This window comes from Puma concolor, chromosome A1, assembly GCF_028749965.1.
Source record: "Puma concolor isolate L17-30 chromosome A1, mPumCon1.1.hap2, whole genome shotgun sequence".
Taxonomy (NCBI): Eukaryota; Metazoa; Chordata; class Mammalia; order Carnivora; family Felidae; genus Puma; species Puma concolor.
This window is the reverse complement of record NC_141667.1, coordinates 93560864-93580593: the sequence shown is the minus strand read 5'-3', so window position 1 is coordinate 93580593 and position 19730 is coordinate 93560864. Positions and strand designations below refer to the sequence as shown.

General features: G+C 38.4%; 1 protein-coding gene across 2 annotated transcripts in view; it reads right to left on the bottom strand.

Annotated features, from left to right (window-relative positions):
• HAPLN1 (hyaluronan and proteoglycan link protein 1) overlaps nucleotides 1–11850 on the bottom strand; it is a 71409-nt gene extending 59559 nt beyond the window's left edge. The window contains exon 1 of one of the 2 annotated variants that reach the window (XM_086697351.1): nucleotides 11466–11850. The gene's annotated coding sequence lies outside the window, so the exon portion shown is untranslated. The remainder of the gene's footprint in view (nucleotides 1–11465) is intronic. The other variant, XM_025924497.2, reaches the window with a different exon arrangement.
• Nucleotides 11851–19730: the final 7880 nt, after the last annotated feature.

The window sequence follows — 19730 nt, the reverse complement described above, 5'->3', positions numbered from 1 at the left end:
GCAGAGAAAGAGGGAGACACAGAATCCGAAGCAGACTCCAGACTCTGAGCTGTCAGCACAGAGCCCAATGTGGGGCTCAAACCCACCAACTGAGAGATCATGACCTGAGCTTAATAGACTGAGCCACCCAGGCGCCTCACAAGCATTTATTTCTAAAACATTGTTTCTGCCCCATTTGCTGTTTCTCCTTCTGGGATGGATGGCAATGTCCACAATGCCCGTAGATGTTTTAGTCTCCTTTCCCCACACACCTAGCTTCCCAAGCCCCAGTACTTTTTCCCCTTCTTCTCTTAGGTTTCAGTCTGCTTCTTATTGTCATTGTTGCTTTTCGGACCTATTTTCCATTTACTAATTATCTCTTCAATGCGTCTCAACTTTTCAGAAACTCCTGGATTGACTTTTTAATTTTAGTTATTAGTATTTGATTATTAATTGTTTTCCCAGTTTTAGAATTTCCATTTGAATGCTCTTTTTTTGTTGTTGTAGTTTCCAGTTCTTTGGCAAAATTCTCTCAGAGTCTAATTTCTTAAACATATTACTCACATAAAATCTGTATCTGATAATTCTAATATTTAGATCTCTTATTGATCTGTTTCTATTTTCTGTTTTATTACTTGGATTTTTTGGATTGTTTCTTTTTTTAATGTTTTTATTTTATTTTATTATTTTTTTTTTTAATTTTTTTTTCAACGTTTATTTATTTTTGGGACAGAGAGAGACAGAGCATGAACGGGGGAGGGGCAGAGAGAGAGGGAGACACAGAATCGGAAACAGGCTCCAGGCTCTGAGCCATCAGCCCAGAGCCTGATGCGGGGCTCGAACTCACGGACTGAGAGATTGTGACCTGGCTGAAGTCGGACGCTTAACCGACTGCGCCACCCAGGTGCCCCTAATGTTTTTATTTTTGAGAGAGAGAGAGGGAGAGAGAGAGAGAGAGAGAGAGAGAGAGAGAGAAGGAGACAGCAACAGTGTGAGTGGAGCAGGGGCAGACACACACACACACACACACACACACAGAATCTGAAGCAGGGCAGGCTCCAGGCTCTGAGCTGTCAGCACAGACCCCAATGCGGGGTAGAACCCACAGACCACGAGATCACGACCTGAGCCAAAGTCCTACGTTCAACCCACTGAGCCACCCAGGTGCCCCTTTGCTTGTTTGTTTTGGTCCTTTGGGCCTACCATCTGGTATTATGCGTAACTGTAGATGAGAAGAGGTGAAGCTAGAAAGGTAAGCTAGCACTGGTCCCTGAGAACCTTGCAAATGATATTAAATACTTTGAACTTAATGTTCACAGTAATAGAAAGGTGTTGAAGGGGTTAAGTGGGCAACTTTTTTCAGATTCACACTTGAGAAACACTAGCTTCTGTGTGGGAGAGTGCATTAGAAAGTAACAAGACTGAAGAGGCAGACACCAATGGGTAAGGATTGCAGGAATTTAGACAAGAGGGGATGGTCATGGAAGGTAGGGTTTATGCTAATTGAGATAGAAAAGGAGATATTTATGGGATAGAATCAACATGGTGACTCTGTTTTTGGAAATAGAATGGAGAGAAAACAGTATAATTTACTACACCAGATAAAACTGGGAGCGGTTCAAATTTCAGAGAAAGAAAATGTATCAAAAGAAATCATTTGTGACTCTGATGAGGAGCGTTCCACTGGAGTAGTTGAGGGGAAAAAGCACATTGTTGTGAGTTGAAAAGTGGATGCGGTGAAAGGGTAGAGAGTGACCACATGTAATTAATTCATGAAGCTTGGCTCTGATGGGAAGGAGAGAGATTGGTAGATAGAATGTATGTGAGATTATGGAGAGTTATATATTTTTAAGACAAAAAGTTATGACCATGGTTAAATGCCAATAAATAGGAAGAAATAACCAGAGTGGAGAGGTTGAAGATACCAGAGAGAAAAACCTTAATTAATCGGGACTGTTTCTGAGAAGAGGATATGGGATCTTGAGCTCAGGGTGCAATGTCTGCCTTAGACTCTTAGAGGTAAAGCATAGCTTTTTTTTTTTTTTTTTCTTCTTTCCCTAATAGAAAGGAAAAGAGAATCTATGGAGGTGCTGGTAGTCAGAAACAAGTTTTGGTGGCAGAACAGTGACAAAATTCTTTCCAGATGGCTTCTATTTTTAATATGAATTAGGGAGGCTTAGATATCTGCTACAGGGCGTTCAAGAAACAGAAAACTTTTAAGAAATCTGATAGAACTGCCACACAGCATTAAAGATCCATCTGAGGTCAGATATGATGATCTGTGGTCCAGATATGATGACCCATTATGCAAGGTGTTAGGAGGGTTTCCTAGCAGTTCCCAGCAATTTGGAGCAAGTATAGAAGAGGTGAGCTGTTAGATTTTCCTGAGAAAGCATTTCTGGCTGGTGGGTCCCTCTGTAGACAACAGGTCAAAGACAGTGAGAATGTTGGCAAGCTGATGGACAACAGAAGAGAAAGCAAAGGCTGAGGGAGCAAGCAGGTAGAAGAAAGACAGGAAGTCTGGGATGGAAGTTTCAGGTCAGTTTGATGGACCGGTCGTCCAAAAGTCCAAACATTCTTGTTAGGATGACTGGGATGATGACAATTTTTGACTTATGTATAAGAAAACCAGTTTGCTTGAGGCAGTCTTGATTTATATTACTTTGCTGGAATAATTAATAAGTCACCTTACTAATTTCACCTTCAAAGTGTTCCCGGTTGGCTAATAAATTATATGGCCTTGGTATCTATGTAGAATTGGAATGGACCAGGCTTGGTAGAAGGAAGATAATGAGTTCAAGTATGGACATGTTGAGTTCAACTAGTTTAAAGGAAATTCAGGGTGAAAGGTCAAGTAAACTTTACATGCACATACAACCAAAATTCTATCATAAAACATAAAACAGTACTAAATGACTTCTAATTTATTATCTTAAGAATGATATACTAATTTGCAGACAATAAACTTCTAGAAAATATTTGCATTAAAAATTTGAGAGCCCTTTCGAAGTATAAAAATAAATGACATTTTTTGGTAAAATGAAAAACATTAATCACCTGAGGAATAATTTTAACATTGACCAAATGGTAAATGGACTGAGTTAAGTTGAATCATACCTCAAAACATCACAAGGTGGCAGCACAACTACAAAATGACATAGTTAAGAAGAGAAAAGATCCCTTTCAGCTATTTCTGCAGTTAGAATATTTGGGAGTTTGTACCCATTGTACATGCTTGTATGAACGTATGCTTTTTCATTTAAAAATAATTGCTTGTTTTAGCATTATTGCTGACTTGCAAAAGTGAAAATTAAAAAGTTTGTTTTTAACATGTACATTATTTTATGACATTCTACATAGACCAAAACACATGATTACTAATATACATTATGTCATTTTTATAACTGTTGGTGTATAGGCTATATATACAAAACACCATAGTTATAAATGTTTTATAAATTTGCATCAATTGGTATATTGTAGTTAGACAATTTTATTTCGATGATCTTTTTAATACATTTAACTAGTGAAAATAAATTCAGTAACTTCATTTGGTGACTTTTAGAAGGAAGGTGTTCAGAATTCTCATGGAGAAACTCTTGTTTGCCATATTCTAGTAGTAAGAACTTCAAGTGTAGGGTAGGGTTATCCAATTTAGTCAATGAAAAATACAGGACACCCAGATAAATTTGAACTTCAGATAAACAACAAATAATCTCATTAGCATAAGTATGTACCATGAGATCTTTGAGACATACTTGTACTAAACATTATTCAGTTATCCTTTAGTTTTTATACGGCAGCCCTAGTGTGGAGGACAATGGGAGGGAGAAGAACTGGGGGGGGGGGGGGGGAAGCAAATTGCTGGAAAAACCAGAGAAATCCAGGATTCTGGGCTCCAAATCTGATCTAAGATTTAGAGGTCTTCAAGATCAAGGAACTAGGAAAAGAATTATAAATGGACCTGAACTAGGCTGCATTCTGTGGCGAACTCATTTGTATGTTAAGCTAAACAACATGGGCTAAGGTTAATCAAGTACTCTGGTGAATTACCATCTACACCACACACTGATTACTGATCTTTAAACAACAAAATGCAACAACATATATTTAAAGCTAGCTCAGTATCAGACAAAATTGAATAAATAACTACAATTCAGACATTTTGGGGTCTTACCCATGTTCAGAGTTATCATTATGAAAATCTGTCATTAGAGTATCAAGGCTCGGAAATACCATTTTAATTTCATTTAATTTAACAAACATGTCTGGCACCTTCTATACTCAGAGGACTGACTAAGACTCTGAGACATAAGGATTAATAACACACTGATGTTATCCAACTCAGTGGACATTTATAATTGATAAAGTGAGAGTTAAAATCACACACAATGGCAAAACTCATTCTAACCAACTTTTTCCTGGGTTTCAGTTCATGGTCAGCTGTTTTCCCCTTTGTTCTTCCCTGGGATGATGTCTTTCCCACTTCTGTATGATTTTCAACTACCATTTTAATACTAAAGACTTCCAAATCTATTTTCAGCCATGAGTTCTCTCCTGTGCTTAAAATATATACATTCAACTCACATGGGTTCTCCACTGTCCTGTCAGTCTTTCCTAAATTAGATTCACAATATTCTTCAAGAAACCTTTATTCTTCCTTTATTCTCAGTCTATTGTATTTCTCTTCATGCTGTTGTCTGCCCTTGAAAAAGTCACACTATCCTTGACTTCTTTCTTTCATCCAATAAATGCATCCTTTTTAGATCATGCCTACACTGCTCCAAAGCCTCTCTAAACTCATTTCCAGGCTTTAGTCTTGCTTTTCTTAAATTTAGAGATTTTTTGAAATTATCAATTATTTCTACTTACATTATTCATTTTATACCGATTATTATTATTTAAATCTGAGAAGATTTTATGCACTTAACAACACTGAAAGTGGGAAGAAGACTAAAAAGGAAACAAAGACTGAGTCAGGGAATGGCCTGAGGTTGGGAAGTGTTCAGACATCTGGAACATAGGCACTTGGGATAAAAGGCCAGGAGATGAAGAAAGCCCCATGTTCTGCACTGTACTGTGCATTGACAACAACAGTAAGCATTTATAGGGCACCTGCTGAATGTGAGCATCTATATCTTCTAGCTAGGTGAATAATGCAGATAAATGTTCCTTTTCCTCTAGGCTGCCGGGAAGAAAGGGAAGGAAACGGGACTTTCTAAATCTGGGTTATCTGACCAGGCAATTTAAAAAGTGGTGAGCATATCTTTATATAAGAACAGATAGTATCTTACAGGACTAGCAAACTATGGTGGCATAATCCAAGGAATGTAATCAATGAGAACATAAATCTGAAAAAACCAATAAAATATGACTATTGTTATACTGTATGTTAATTAAACATAAAACGGGAAAGAATTTGCACAAATGACTCTGATTAGTGTTTCTTATATAAAGCCAAAGCAGATGTTCAATTTTTTTCCTGTAGTTAGTTTTCCAGAATCTAGAATCAGCATCAATGTCAAAATTTCTCTGTAGCTAATCATAGTTAGGTACCTGAGAATAATTTAAAAGATACTGACTTTGACCCATCTTTTCAACACGAGGGCTCATTCCTATGCTTGCCCTACACATATTTCATCTTCTTCCCTCAGCCCCTTCACTTAGAGGAGTCCTCGGACCAAATATGTGGATTCCTGTTGCTCTTTCCCTCTATACCTGGACATTCAGGGTGACCTAAGGGCTCAAAGAGTAGAACGTAAGAAGCTCTAGGTGCCCTCTTTGTCCAGGGGCAGCGACCCAAGTGCTGCAGAGGACGTGAGGGCAGGTTTTTGGAAAGTAAAGGGATGGGCTTTGGAAGCCCCTCCAGGTAGGAGAGGGGAAACTTGGTCTGGGCAAAGCTCTGGGAAGAGGATGAAAGGACAGGTTGATCCGGCTCAGCTGAAAGGAGCCAATCATTAACACGATCCAACATCCTTCAAGTTTCTAGAAATGGGCCTTGAGGGAGTCCCTCTAGCCTCACACACGGAATGGGGTAACTGAGAGATTGAAGACCATGGAGGACTAAATCAGCTTAATTACACCCTTTGGTGTAAGGATAGGAAGGCCCCCAAATGTTTGAAATTCTTTTTACAGAAAACAAAACATTTGCTTTAGGGACATAAAAGGCTTGAAATGTAAATGCATGAGTGAAACTCATTCACACTGAAGTGTAATCAGTCAGTCAAGAAATCAATAAACCAGAGAAGTATCAGATCTTCCGGAGTGGGGGTAGAGAGCAGGAGTCTCACTTTATGAGGTAGAGGCGAGGTGGAAAGTTTGGATAAAGGCAAAGAAAAGAGACCCAGGAGATTATGAAGCCAAACTTCACCTACGTGGCAAATTTTACTAGTGATTCATGATGTGCGTCCATCTGTCTTCTCCACTAGCTTGTGAACTCCTTGAGCCAATTACTGTGCAACCCCTAGTATGGTGCCTGGTGCAAATGGTAAGCACTACATCATCCTGTGCTCAATCTGAATTTAGCCGCAAACTGGCAGACAGCAACTGTGTGCAAATGAATTTTTGCTTTTCCTGTCCATCCAAGCAGATGGATTATTGGAACCCTAGCCCTCCTGGAGTTCTGGAGTGTCAGAGCTGCCCTCCCAGGCCCATCTGTGCCCACACAACCGAATAAAACAAAGCTCTTATCCACTCAGCTAGATAGCAAATAAGGAAAATGATTTTGAAGACGTATGCCCCAAATTCTCTTAATATAAAAACTACGAGGCTAGAATTTTTTAGTTGTTTCTGTTTCTCAGTATACCTTAGGATCCTGTGCATTTTAGATTCATTATCATTAATTTTGACTTTCTGATTTTTTTAGAATGAGTTTTCATGGAAGGGTCCCAGCACATAGTGCTAGCATAGTACCTGGCAAATAGCAAGTATTTGATAACTTTTCATTGAATGAACAAAATGAATGCAAGAATGATCAAATGAAGTGATCCCCAATTCAAAATAGAGTCAAAATAAGAAAAAATCAGACAGTGTAGGTGGAGACTGATCCAAGATATCCATGAAACTTTAAAAGTTTAGGAAAATCCAGATTCACCATAAAAATAATTTGAATTTTATTTAACTTAATTGGATTTTATTCAATACAGTAAATGTAACTGGAGTATAGTAATCGGAATTTAGTAACAAATCAAGTGATTTGTGTTCCCTGTAGGGAAATTTCTATGGCTTCCAAGACTGAGAATCAACCCCTGAACTGTAGTCAGTTTTCTGTTACTTTTATTTTGTGAGTTTGTTTTGTGTGTTTTTGTCTTGCCTTGTTTTGCAAATGGCCTCCTGGCCTTCTAGCAACCCCTGCCACCCCTATATCAGGTGTCACTCTCCCACCCCCTTCCCCCCCGTTAGATTATAAAACAATGAATAGAAGCTCAAAATAGTCCAGCACCATTTGATATTTTAAACAAATCCTGGCTTTATCTGAACATGGCTAGGAAGTCTTCAATCCCAGGAGTCTTCTCATCTCCATCACCAGGAGAAGCCATTCTGTGGACCTACTACTTATGATATAGCTGAGAACGCAGTAGCAACAGAGCATTTCAGAGAGCTTGACTGGGTCTTTCTCATAAACTCTAGTATCCTTAAGTCATCTGAAATCATTAATGACAATTTTGTAATCCATGTCTGAATTTCTTCTTTCATGGCCTCTGACTTTTAGGTGCTTAAACTACAAGTATGGGATTCATTCTAAATCACGAGGATGGTCAGAGGAAATTGTTAACAGAATGGTTTGTTTCTGGTGGATAACAGCTTATTGGAAATAAGAATTAAGATAATATGCCTTATTTTACATGATTGATAGTGTTTTCAGCCACCACTTCTGATCAACTCAGGCTATAATTTTGTGGAATTAATGAAAAAGGACTTAATGAGAGGCTGTCCTTCTTTCACCGTGTAGGTCTCACGGCCATACACAAAACCAAAGTTCCCTAAATAGGGAACTTCCATTCCACACCAGCATGCCCTAACTCGATTTGTGGATGACACCTCTAGAGCTCAGCAAGTAACAAATTAATCATTTTTTTCTTACTGAGGCATTTTACCTTCTAATGTGAATTTCAGAACTTGTCTTGATTAATGTCAGTGTGCTGAACACTGTTGCCATTAAGTCATAGATCTTGCAAAAAGCCAATTGGAATAATAATTCATGTATCTCCTGGAGAAAAGGTTTTCCAAATTCTCAATGCAGTATTCTGATGGATTAATCTATACCTTCCTGATGCTCCTTTCAAACACTGGCTTTCCTTGCAATAGTTCTTTTTTTAGGATTTTTTCTATCATGTCAATTTACTGAAAACAATGTTCCTACTTCAAAACTGCATATAAGCAACAGGTATTGAAGACGTTGTTCTACATGAATTATTAGTGTTTGAGGGCAATATTCTGTAAAATATTCCTCCAGGACCCCCAAACAAATTTTACTACTATCCTTTTACATTTAATGAAAAAAATGTCTAGAGAATATGTAATAATATATGCTAGTATATGTGTGCTAGTCTTTTAATCTAGTATTTATTTACCCATTCAAACTCAGTAACACTGAACTTTACAGAAATATATTTCCATGTGAGAAACAGTGATTCCAGACAGAAATATATTTTCATTTGAGAAAGAGTGATTCAAGATTCCAACTCTCCAGTCCTTTCTTGAGCTAGGTAGGTCATGACATCCTTCTACACAACACATCCTGTGTTGGAAGTGAGTTACAGTTATTAAACTATATCCTCATGGAGGCAGAAAGTTGATGGTAAATTACCCAGTAAAGATTAAGCTGATTTTAAATGCAACCACTGGGAATTTAATCAACTGTTAAGTGGTGCCTTGATTTTTAAATTATATGAAAGTCACTTACCGTATTTTCTACTCTGAGCTCCTACCCCAACATCTGGCATACAGTTAGTGTTCAGTGTCAACCCAATGGAAGTCTCAGATTTTTTTTAGGGAGAGAGGCTGGTGGAAAAAAACCTTCTTTGACTCATCCACTAGGTGGCACACAGGGACCGTACTTCACACACACCATCACAGAGTCTACCTTTCATGGTGTAAATAAAGAGCTGCATTATTAATTTATGCTATCACGGCCACTCTACACCTAATATTTGCTTAACCAGCTGTTTCCTCTAATTCTCCTTAAACACTATTGATTAAAATCCTAAGCATATTCAGGGTTCCATCCCTCTCCATTTTCCTCCAACAATATTTTGTTACCTTTAAATAACAAACTAAGTACATTTAAATAGCACAAACCAAGTACCATGGTTACTAATAATGAATCCAGGATGTTGGAAAATCAACTAAAGGCAACAGAAGACTCTGATGTAAAAGTTATTTTCAAATTTGCTTTGCATTTTGTTGGAATTTTAATTGGTGGAATACCATTCCCTTAAAAATGTAATCTGGAAAATAAAACATGCATGGGAAACACGCAAAAGGAGATGAAAAGAAAGCTGGCACTAGCATTTTCTGGAAATGAGAGTTATTTTCTGAAAATGATTCGCGTTCATTTTTCCTGAAACAAAGTACAGTGTTACCTTAAGATTCAAAGACTTCTTCAACTCTTCAGAAAATACCAGCATTCCACAACCAAGATGTTAAAAGGCAGGACTGTTCCGTAAACCATCTACACATAAAGTATCTTTCTGCATATTCCGCCAAATGTATTTATCCTGGATGTGTTACTTGCTCCCAAAGGAAGGAAGAGGAAGTGAAACTACTAGGGATATAATGAATTGATTCTTCTCTGTGAAAGTCTCTTCAGTACTTCTAAATTACAGTGTCCGTCATTCCTCTGAAAGACAGGGCCTGCTGACAATAAATAAATGGCTCACTTTATAAGAACATGATGCGCTCCTCTTTCTTCTTTTCTCATGGAAAGCCCAGGCCCACTGGACACTTCTGTTTGGAATACTGGCTTCTGGGCATGTTCTCCCAGGGGGCCAGTGATCTTTTAAGTTTGTTGGTTTTCTCTTGCTCATTTAATTAAGCTTAAAGAAAATTACTCCTACTTATCTATTTTTTCCCATTTCTAAGCTGTTTCCAATTTTGTGAAGAGGTTACCAAAAATGTAACGTCAGCTCTTAGCTTAAACAATTAAATTATTAAGAACAGATAGCCCCCAAATGACTAAAGACTAATAAATGTTCAATAGACCTCTGGCATACATTCTATTTTACTGAATGGAATTGAAAACTTTTTTATTAGTAGAAATAAATGCAAATGAGGATAAAAACTAATGTAAGAATTAAGAACTATCACAGTAAAAGTTATCCAAAAAGAACTTGTGTGATTTATTTGTGGTATAACAATATTCCCATTTTATGATTCCATTAAAATATTGAAGTCACTGGAGTATGTATAAAATTACTGCAAAATTTAGTACACTGAAATAATCAAATAGAATGATTACCAGAAACTACATTTGTAATGAATAAATATTACATTTCACTTAGAAATTAATTCACAGGCTTTATTTCTTAAGAACCGTTAGCTTCCAAGAAGCCAGCCAGTATGTTTGATTTTATGACATCACACTGGAACATGTACAGGAACACTTTCCACCCCAAAAATTCCCAAATGTACTAGCCACTTTGTGTATTTTTCCAGTGATAAATGAAAATAAAATAACTTATTTTCAAAGTAATAAACCATCTCATTTTGAACACAACAGTCAAATTCAATGGAAGAAAACAACTTCATTTAAGCCCCAAAGTGTTCAGATTTGCTTAGGGTGGTGAACAGTCTCAATACATAAATCGTTTAACCAACTTTTATAAGTAATCTTAATAACTATGACTTTAAAATATTTTTCAGTGCCTTAAAATTATCTAGCAACATCATTCTATGTATGACACACATAATTCTATAATCTTAATTTCACAATTAATCAGAGAAGCTGGGAACAAAACTGGTAACACCTCAAAGATTATCAATCTAACAGGTATTACCTACATGATTGCCGTATCTTTCTTTTCCACACAAACTTATATATTTCCTAAAATAAAACTCATAAGTCTGGAATGGTCATTCCCATTCCTTAGCATTTCCTTCAATCTATACTATCTTTTTTTTTTTTTTTTTATAATTTCAGGTGCAATAAAAATGCTTGTTGAAACACAGATGGAAAAGCCAAGAGTTGGAAACCACATGCCTACCAGATTTATAGTAGCACTAGCAAAACCCAGGATACTAGATTTAATCCTTACCCCAAAGTAGACTGAACTTTTTTTATTGCACTTCAGCATTTTGTCTGACAATATGACTCTTCAAAAAAAAAAAAAAAAAAAAGTGGAGATGTCATGTTAAACCCAAAAGAAAATTAAAGAAAATAAGAAAACTTATTTTAATGTATATATACATCATAATATGTATTGCTCTCTGAAATCTTAAAGGCACAAGGTTTGAGAGGAAGAGTGAAAAATTTATGGAAGTTTTACCTTGTCCTGAAATCCAGAAGTTCAGATGCTCTCAAGTCCTGCTGAGGTTGGAGCCTGGAGATCAAGTGAAGCTAGAGCTCTTTCTCCTCACCTTAAGTTTGTCTCTGGGCAAGTGTGTGTGTGTGTGTGTGTGTGTGTGTGTGCGCAGAATGTGTCTTTGTGGCGCTGGATGGCAGAGGTCCTGGTCCTGGGAAGAAGGAGGCACTTTCTCACCAAGAGCAGAAGAAAAGCAAAGCGTCACCAGGAAAGTTCTCCTCCCAGATCCCCTAATTACAGCCTAACGTGCACTTCATGCAAACTTCAGGGAGGAAGGGAGGGGCAGCTCTGTGCCCAGATCTTGTGAAACAGCAGCTTCTTAGATGACTTTCCACTCTGCTCAGATCCCTGAGTATCCCGCTCAGGGGTTCAGGGAAAGCAGCAGCTACAGCCGCAACCCCCACCCACACCACACCTCCTGAACTCTCACCACTCCTAGGTCTGTACAGAGGGGCTGGGGTAAGGGGTCTGGAGGATGGTCTATGGGGCAGCAGTGTGAGACAGAAACTCCAGGACAGTGCATTTTCGCGCGCTAGCGTGTGTGTGTGTGTGTGTGTGTGTGTGTGTGTGTGTGTGTTTGCCTTGGTTAAAAGAAAAATCCAAAGGTAGAAAAGGTCCTGGCTTTTCCACCTCCCTCTCCCCAAAGCAGACCTAGGGTGAATAGGTAGAGAGGCAATCATGACAACAGGAGACAAAATTCCATAAACTGGAGGTACCCTTCCACCCAAATTGCAAGAACTGTATTTTCTTGTTAACTGGACTCAGTTATCAATCTGGGTTTGACTCTCCCTTAACAAACAACTGCTATTGTATCCTTGGATGACAGAGCTCAAAGAACCTGGATTTATTTATAGAGTGAGGAATGCGAGGGGCAGACGAGATGGGTGGGGTTGGCTTATGGATCCATACCCAGGATTAGAACCAGATGGGCACAGGGTGAGCGCGCGCGCGCGCGCGCAACACACACACACCCCTAAAATAACCACTGGGGAAGATGCTGGGACACGCGGGAAAACGCCTCCTGAACAAACAGACGTTTATTTATAACTCCTGGGAGAGTATATAGGTCCATTGATTCCCGCCTTGAGTAACCAAGGGTTTTGGAGAGGAAATGGCTTCATATTTCAATAACAGAGCCACCTTTGATGGAGCCTAGGAGGGGAAAAAAAGAAACACACCGCAGGAAGCAAACGGCTGTTGAAGCAGCCGGGAGGGAGCGGGGTTGGCCCGGGGATGAGGACAAGCAAACAAGCCTGAGGGGCTCCGGGCCAGCGAGGAGGCGAGACGTGGGCTGGCCCGCCCGAGAGCCCGGGGGTGTAGGGCACCGTGGGCGCGGGGCGCTGGGAGGCGTCCAGGGGCTCGCGGCCTCATGCCGGCTCTGGCCCGAGGGCCGGGGAAGGCGCAGGCTGGACTGACTGCGGGCTCTTCACGACCACCGCTGCAGCCCAGCTGGGGCGCTCGTGGGGCGGGGAGACCCGTGGGGCAGAGGGTCCGGCGGGGCCGAGGACTGATGGGCAGAGGGATTGGCGCGGCTGGGGGACTTGCGGGCAGATGAGCTAGTGGAGTGGCGGCGTCAGTGGGACACAGGCGCAGTGAGGCAGGGACGTCCGCGGGGCAGGTGACTCGCGGGGCAGATGAGCTGGCCGGGCGGGGGGACGAGGGCGCGGGCAGGGCAGGGCAGGGCAGGGCAGGGCGAGAGGTCTGAGCTGCGCCCGAGGCGGCGAGGGGCGCTATTGTCTCAGAGATAAAGTCTAAGCCTAAACCGCGGTGGTGGCTTCCCCTTTGGAGAGAGGCGGGAAAGAGATCTTAAAATAAATTAAAAAAAAAAAAAAATCACCCCCCCCCCCCCAAGCTTTCCCTTGACGTATTTCACTGATTCTTGCCCCAGACTCGTCGTCCTTGCCATTCAGGTGCTTGGTAAATTAACACGTGCCTCTTGGAAAGATTTTGTTCCAAAAACAAACCCAACACCCATAAATCCTCACTAAAAGAAGACAGTTATATTCAAACTGAAATAATTAAAAATGAATCTCCCAACAGCCAATCCAACACCTTTCTTGTACAGTCGTTCCAAAACCCCGGGAAGACGCCGTTTTAGTCATTTTTTTCTATTTCTCCCCACAGAAAACAGGCCGCTAAAGGTTTTGCGATTTTATGTTGTTAATTTAATGGCTATTGAGACAGCTGTTATAGTGTAGGCCCCCACATTAACTGCCAATAAAAATAAGATACCTCTCTGCTTTTCAATCATGAGAAGAGTTTTTGTGCCATTTCTTGTAAATGTTCATGATGATCCGTATTTTAAGGAACATAAAGGGATTAGACTTAAAAACAAGTATCTTACAATTTTTATATCAAAGCTTCATAACAATGGCGAGGCTGGTATTGTGTGGTTATGAAATCGTGTAAAGAGAGCTTAGACCCTAATCTTGTTCTTTCAGCTTAAAAACCTAATTTCTGGGAGTTGCTTGGAGAGTCCATCAGATGGGCTGGCCCATGGATGGCACTTGTTCCCTTTATTTTGTGGTCTGCTCCATGAATTTATTCTCTTCAGAAATTGTCTGTTAGGCACACAAGACCATCTGTTTTGCGATTTGGTTGGATCGCAGTGAGTTCTTCTAGAATTTTTGTTTGTTTCAGTCTCAGGTACAACTCCACCAAGTGAGATAAGCTTCAAGAAATAACCACAGCTACTTACCTCTACTGTTCCAGACAAGAGTTATCCTACCCTTATTTCCTAGATCCCTTTCCAAGTTACCTAGTTACTAGTCTTTGTTAAAAGATCTCCAGTATTTTTAATCACAGATACTTAACCTGCCAAAAGTGTGTGTTTTAAGTCTTATTCAGACTTAATTTGACATTATATACATTTCCATTCATTTTTAATTTCACATATTTTAGTAATTATTTAAAATTTACACTGGAATCAGCTTTAAGAATATTAAAAATATTTTTATGTTTAAGTTAATTAATATTCACCTAAATAATGCTTTATAGAGGTAGACATTACTTTCATCTGTTACTATAATTATGCATCAGGGCAAAGTCATATTAATAAATTTTGGTTAAAAAGTCTAATTAAGGAACTAACTAAATAAATTCAAATCTATTTCATGACCAAATATTTTGTGAAAGTGTAAGTTGTGAAAAAAAATGGAAGACCCAAATACTTACATTCTGTGTCTGAATCTTCTAATTATTAACATTAGTAATTCATGTGGAAACACATGCTTTTCATGGCATATTGAGGTATTTTTGGTTTTGTTTGGGGAAGGCAGGGCAACCAGCTTTTCAACGTTTTAAGAAAAGCCAAATCTTTTCTCCAGTATTAATTTTTAAAACGACTAGGTGCTTAAAATGTATGTCAGGTTCTACCTTAAGTTACTTGGCTAGTGCTCGCGATACAAAACCTAAAAATCAAAATTGAAAATCCAGGCCAGTGCGAGGAAAAGCAAATACAAATTTAGAGCTAATGGATACACACACACACACACACACACACACACACACGCACACACACAAACACAAATCAGCACATTTTGAAAAGATCGTGTTTAGCATGGTGCAAAAATACTTTTTAAGAATAAATTAGGTCAGGATGGTGTTATAAAATGTAACTTTGCATTCTTTTCCTAATTGTAAGACAACTTAAATAGTCAGGTTGAACCAGATAAAATGGAATATTCAACCATTTTTGACCTACAAAAAAGGCAATTTCATCCAGCTAACGTAATACAAACTTAAATATGTGCATAAACATTGCAGAAACATCCTCACCATTTAAAAAATATCAGCCTAAAATATCATGAATTTTTAATATGTGATACATTTGCAAGGAGAATGGCATTCCTCCTGGCATATTATATCACTAATGAAATATACATTTGTATTCAAATGGTGATTATCTAAATTCATCTGCTCTTCAAACTCTGAAAGAGGCTGTTCTATTATCCACTGAATTCCAAAGAACTCTTAACCCTGTGAGTTCACATTTCCTGGAATTTTCGCCTCTGGCTAATATTATACCTGGTTGAACATCTGTGAGGATAAAGGTGCAGCTATGTGCTCTTTGAGGTACCAGGGGAGGAAAGCCATTTGACCTTTCCTGTCTGAGGGCTCAGAACTTCATTAAAACATCCCTTGGGATTGCGGGCATAACCATGAGAAAGACATCATTTGTAATTAAGTCCTTCCCACTGGCTATATTCCTGTTGAACTCCAAGATTAAAATACAAATTCAATATTCGAAATGGTCACAAAGCATTTGATAAAAGGTTATTTTGCTTTTAATGCAATGGGGAGAGGATAACTTTCCAAGGGCCCCCTTTTTGTGCTCTCACTCCCAGAAAGTGTCCTGTAGAGAGCCTCTTCAAAAGGGCAAATGAAATAATTAGGCAATAAATTGTTCAAATGTTAAGAGCAGAGCTGTTCTAGAAGCTAGTGAGGCCATATGAATATCATACCAAGTGATAAATATCCTCAGCTCCTGAGAAGTGAGCGCCTACATTGTCCCCTGCTTGCCTGTTGGATTGGTTTTGGTGTCATAGCAACTTTATTCTAATCTATTGTTTTCTCAGTGTGTTTCTTTTGTCCAGAATGCCCAAACTCTTTCTTCACTTTTTCAATAAATTGCTGTCTATTTCATTATTAACCAGATTCTCCCCATTTTGCAGCGAGGCCCAGATTCAGTCCCATGACCTCTGTCATGTTGTCTTTGATTGTCCTAGTATCAGAAAATTTCTTCATCTTTCACAAATGCATACTGTGTTAAGAACACCCACTTGCCACTTTATGCTGCCTTGCATTTTATTGGTATTTTCAAATATTCAGTTTTTTTAATCGGCTATGTCATAAACTTCCTGAAAGACAATATTATACCTTTGTATATTCAATTTCTAGCACACAGCCTTGCTGTTAGAACCTGATCAAAAAATGTTTATTGCTATTATTGAAGATAACGATGAGAGTCTAAATTCAGCAGAGAAAGTAAAAAAAAAAAAAAAAATGAGGAAAGCTAGTTATTGAACAAGCTAGTTCAGAGTATTCTGTACCTAATAGCCAATGGCATAAAGAATAAATCATCGAAGGTTGATTAATAATTTGTATCATTGTTATTGATCTAATAAAATTAAGAGAAACATAATACATATTTTTCTTCCATGCTTGGCTGCTGAGTGATTTTATAAATGATAATAAACAAAGGTAAACTGTTTTACTCTCCTAAGAAACTAGGTTGAGGTTAGGAGAAAATAAGGTTATTGTCTTAGAATTCTAATATTAACCATTTGAATTGATTTTTTTTGCTTATATTGTTATAACATTGTTATTTTAAATTTAAACCAATTGTAACTATCAGCAAATGTAGTCCTTTTTGTATTTTTTTTCTTATTCTCTTTTCTTACAACCTTTAAAGAAAAGGATGTCAAGTCTAATTGGGCTGGAGTGATTAATATGTAATTCTTCTTAGGCTAAAATGGGTGAATTAGCTAAGGTTGGCATGGAGAAGACTGCCCAAGAGAGACTGGAGTGTAGGGCTTTGATTATTTGAAAGTGAAGGAAATGGTCTAGAGGTGTCAGACAGATGGAGGGAAAGACAAGATTATATTGTATCAGAAGCCTATGAAGAATTTCAAAAAGGAGAGATTAGTCAAGTGCCAAGCTTCAGGACAATTCTACCAGAAGGCTGGAAGAGAATATTAACGTAAATACTTAGAGCAACATGCCTCTTAGTAAATTGTGATTTAAGCTTGGATTGGAATAAACATTGAGATGCTTTGAAATTTTATATACAAATCTGTGCTAAACTTGATAGGTAAAAGCTAATTTTTTCCTCATATGACCAAATATACAGAATTAATTCTCTCTTTATATCCAAGGCAGGCACTAGACAGTATTTAAAAGAATAGCTAAGACTTAATATATATACACATACATCTATCATATATAGACAGATATGTATCCTTTTTTGCATCAAGGTCATTAGAAAGCTCACTTGTGGTTTATTTTAAGTGCTGAGGAAAGAAAAGGATTTTAGAAGGAGCCTCTGAACAGTGAGAGTAGAAATAGCTTTACATACATTTATCTTCAATGCTTGCTCTCACAGCCTGGCTCAGCCAATTCATTCCATTGTAAATAGGAAATCTGAACTCCTTTCTTAACCATAATCTAATTTTTCCAACATATGGCTAAATTAAGTTAGGAAAGGTTAAACTGGAAGAAAGACTCAATTTGTAAACAAAGAAAAAAAGGAAGTATTTCCCCCATTTTGTGTCTACTTGATACTAGCCTTGCTGCTGAACACACTGTAATTTTTCAGTAATCCTGCCTTAAATGTCAACTAGAAAATGCTTGCTGGTGTAAATACCCAGTGTCACATCTCTTTTGAGCTTAAAGGCAGGTAATTTGGGAACATGAAGTCTTCTGAACATCAGCAAAGTTGAGGTGACTACCTCTCAGCTTATACAGGGAAAACCTCATCAGTAACTTCAGAATCCTGTAAATGTCCTCTACTCTAAGCCCTCCTTACCCCCTTCCAATAATACTTAAGTAGAAGTAGAAAGTTTTTAGAATTAAAAGTAAGCTAAAATGATTGAACTCAGTCCTTTACTTTCTTGATAAGTTAACTGAGTCTCCTGAGATTAAGGAATTGTCCCAAAGTCACCCTGGTATCATGTGATACCTATTCTCAGCCACCTATTTCTGTAAATCAGAGTACTTAGAATACGGTTGTAACTAATGTATTTCTTCTAGAACATAACTAGGAATTATTTCCTCCTCTCTGTTTATTACCTCATAACTCTATTACAGAATTTTGCATAGTTCAACCCATTAGTTAGGTATATACCTATCTCCCTCATTATACTATAAGCACATTGACTGCTTACGTCAAATGTATTTTGAAACCTTCCTGTGTTGCCTACTACCCACCCCAAGCACAATCCCTTCTACATGTAGGAATGAAGGAAAGTTTGCTGAACTGAATCACCTCAAAACCACAGAGGAAGTATGTTAGCAGGAAGAAACTGGAAAGTGATTTCTTTTTTTTTTTAATTTTTAAAAATGTTTATTTATTTTTGAGAGAGACAGAGACCGAATGAGAGTGCGTTGGGGCAGAGAGAGAGGGAGGCACAGAATCCGAAGCAGGCTCCAGGCTCCGAGCTGTCAGCACAGAGCCTGACGCGGGGCTTGAACTCACGAGCTATGACATCATGACCTGAGCCGAAGTTGGACACTCAACTGACTGAGCCACCCAGGGACCCCTGGAAAGTGATTTCTGACTGAACTCTCCAGGTTTATCTTCTGTTAAAAAATAACAATATGATTTGATTTGGGCTTGACTCATTTTTATGGCCTCTTCCCTCTTAGTTTTTCTCTTCATCATCTCAGTGCCTTGCCACACAAATTCCTGAGCATTCCTGCAAGTTGAATTAACATGTCAGGATTCTATTGCCCCTAGAAAGAAGTCTGAAGGATTTTTCGTACCTGTCACCTCTTTCTCATTTTGAATATCCCTTTCTTATTTGAACCTCATTCTTGTATTAGCATCCTGCTTGCCTTCCCTGACTCAGCTCTCATCAGGAATCCATTTCTACTTGCTCATGATACCATTTCCCTCTGTCATGACTCTGAACATAACACTGCCTTTATCAAAACCTTTTTGACAAAGCTTGCTGGATAGCTAAGCTCTAAAAACCTGAGATGAGTATTTGGTTTTGTGATCTAGATGTTAAAAACCACATTGCTTTACTATACTTGGCCTGAGTGTGGCATTCTCTACTCTTTGAATTAATTAAGTTGTTTGGAGGAAGTAGAAAGTATCTTTGGATAAAGTTGAGTGAATATAGTTGTTCATCAGACTCCGGCAGCTCCTAAACTATATTTTTTGATTCCTTATATAACTATGCATGAAACTTAAACATATAGGTCACTGCTGAATGGAATTTTGTACTCCAATTTCATAGACAGTTACTATGCTACATTTCTGTGTATCTAAAAACAATAGAGAACTATTTGTAGACCAAAAAATATACTTGATCATTTTGTGTTATAGTTTGATCCCTTTGTGGATTTACTTGTGGCTGTAAGGCTTGAGCTATTTGAGTATTACTTATTATTTGAGTATCGCTATTAGAATAGTGTACAGAGCTCAGAAGCTACCCAACCCCCCACCCCCCAGCTGGAATAAAAACAGAAAATAAAAACAGAAAACTGTGTACATTGCCTTATTGA